The sequence below is a fragment of the Hemiscyllium ocellatum genome, unplaced genomic scaffold (assembly GCF_020745735.1).
Source record: "Hemiscyllium ocellatum isolate sHemOce1 unplaced genomic scaffold, sHemOce1.pat.X.cur. scaffold_182_pat_ctg1, whole genome shotgun sequence".
NCBI lineage: Eukaryota > Metazoa > Chordata > Chondrichthyes > Orectolobiformes > Hemiscylliidae > Hemiscyllium > Hemiscyllium ocellatum.
In genome coordinates this window covers 54,765-57,461 of record NW_026867890.1, presented here as the reverse complement: position 1 = coordinate 57,461, position 2,697 = coordinate 54,765, and positions in this window count along the sequence as shown.

Below are 2,697 nucleotides of genomic sequence, written 5' to 3'. Positions count from 1 at the left end.
TTGTCTTGAACTGTACAGCACAGGAACAGGCCTTTTGGCCCACTAAATTACACTGATACTTGATGTCTTTAGAAGTTATAAAATGTTGTATATCATTATATTCCCTGCCAATTCATGAACATGTCAAGATACCATCATTGCTATTGTATCTTCTTCTACAGCCTCCTCCATCAATGCATTCCGAGCACTTTCCATTCTGCCTGGAACACAGCAAAAAAAAACCTGCTTCTCATATCTCCTTTAAATTTTCCCCAATTACCTAAAACTTATGCCCCCTAGCAATTAATATTTCTACTCTGGGGGAAAAATGACTCCAGCTGTCTATTCTATCCATACCTCTCATAATTTTGTAAACCTGTAACTTATGTCTAATATCCTCCAAACCAGACAACATCCTAGTGAACGGTTTTCAAACCCTCTCCAATACCTCGACATCCCTTTGCTGATCTGGTAATCAGTCCTGCACACAATATTCTAAATGATGCCGAAAAATAGTCCTATCCAGTTGCAACATGTAACAATGTTTCCCTGTGTTGCCACTTTCAGAGAACTATGGACCTGTATGCCCAAATCCCTTCAATGCTGAAACTACTTAGAGGTCTTTCATTTATTGTATATTTCTTTCCTGCAGCAGACTTTCTCAAAGGTATCAACTCGCAATTGCCCATTTTAAATTACATCTGCTTTTTCTCCATACAAGGCTCCAGCCCAGGTATATCCTGTTGCATCATCTGGCAATTATCCTGACAATCTGCAACTCCCCCAATCTATTCATGCATATCCACACCGAAACAAAATCCCTTCCACCACTACTGACTGCTATGATCTAGCAGTTCTCTGTCTATGTTACTGACTGACCGCTGATCCTATTTCACATCTCCTTCTGTATGAGCCTGCTGTAAGGAACCAAATCAAAGTCCTTGCAGAGATCCAGATGGCCAACATCTAGCTCCATGTCCTCATCAATCACTTTTGCCACCTTCTCAAAATATTCAATCACGTTTGTGGGACACATTTTTCCCCACACAAAACTATGCTGCCCATCGTGAATAAGTCCATATTTTTCCAAACGTGGGTCATTCCTATCACTAAGAATCACCAATATTTTCCTTACCACTGATGTAAGGCTCATCGAGCTGAAATTTCTGGAATTATCCGTGTTGCCCTTCTTCAACCAAGGAGCAACATTGGCTTTTTTTCATTTCTCTGGAACCTCTGCTGTGACTGAAGAGCAAACAAAATGTGTGCACAAAGTCTGAGCAATTTACTCCCTTGATCCCCTCAGAATTCTGGGATTAATCCCATCACTTCCTGAAGACTTGTCATTTTTAATATCAAAATTACATCGGATATCAACATATCCATTTCTTGACTCACCACCCACCATGTCCTCCTCCTTTCTGAATACCAATACAAAGTATTTATTAAAGACTTAACCCCCTTTCTCCAGATCCATGCATTAATTACCTCCTTTGTCCTTTATTGGGCGTACTCTTTCCTTGGCTACTCTGTTCCTCCTGATAAACTGCTTTGGCATTTTCCTTAATCCTGTTTATAAAGACATTGCATCGTGCTTTTGCGTCCTCCCAACTCTTTTTCTTTCTGTTTTTCCTGTCTTTTATCATGTTTTTCGAGGCTTCTGAACGTCTTCAGTTCCCAAACTCTTAGGTGTACTTCCTTTTTCTTTTTGACTGAACTAGCAATTTCTCTTGTAATTAGACTTTGCCACATCTTGCCATCCTTACCACCGTGTCTCCATGACCAGGTCTTACATCCCTGAATATAGTAACATCAAGAAGGGTGTGATGGGCTTCTCAAGCAATTCTCCCAGATTAATCTCAAAAGCCCTCATTGTTGAGGTCGTTTAAGCTTTAATTGAAACTCAGAACCATATGCAAACATTCGACAGTTTCTATTGCTTGCCTTTTATATTCCTTATTTTACTTTTCCTTCTCTGATCTGAAAAGAAATCTGCTAAAGATGACTTGATATTTCTTGACAGCATCATTTCACAAACACTGTTTGCTTTCTAATTTCATTTTGGATCTCACCCCTCCACATTCCACACTCCTCTCGGCATTCTGTAGTATTACGTTCCTGTTGTGTGGTATAAGGTTTCCTGTTCTGTCTTTGTATTCCTAGATTTCAAGGGGGCTCTGGATTTAGCTGCCTGACCTTTTCACTTCATGAGAACACATTTTCTTACAACCACTTTAAACTCCTCTCAGACTAAATGCCATTGCTGTGGTTCAGATTTATCTTCTAGTTACTTGTTTCTGTTTACTTGAAGAAATAAAGTTAGACAGTGCCTTCTTCATCTAGCTTTGTCCTTTACAATACTTATGTTAAAAACAAATGAGTTATGGTCACTATTCCCTAAATATTGTCCTTTTCTTTCCAGATGGCAATGGTAATGACTGCGGATGGTGCTAACAGAGGAAATGTCAATGTACTCATACGTACTGCTGAGTGTCAGTGGTGGAGGGAGGGAGCCGTTGTGGATGGGGGCCATTTATTTCGGCTGCTCGGTGTTTAATCGTGTCAAAATGTCTGAGTACTTCTGGAGTTGCACTCATCAAACAAGTGGAGATTATTTGATCATAATCCTGACTTGAACCTTGGAGATTTTGGCCAGGCTTTGGCAAGGCAGAAGAAAAGTTACGTGCTGCAGGATTCCTAACTTCTGATCTGATGTTC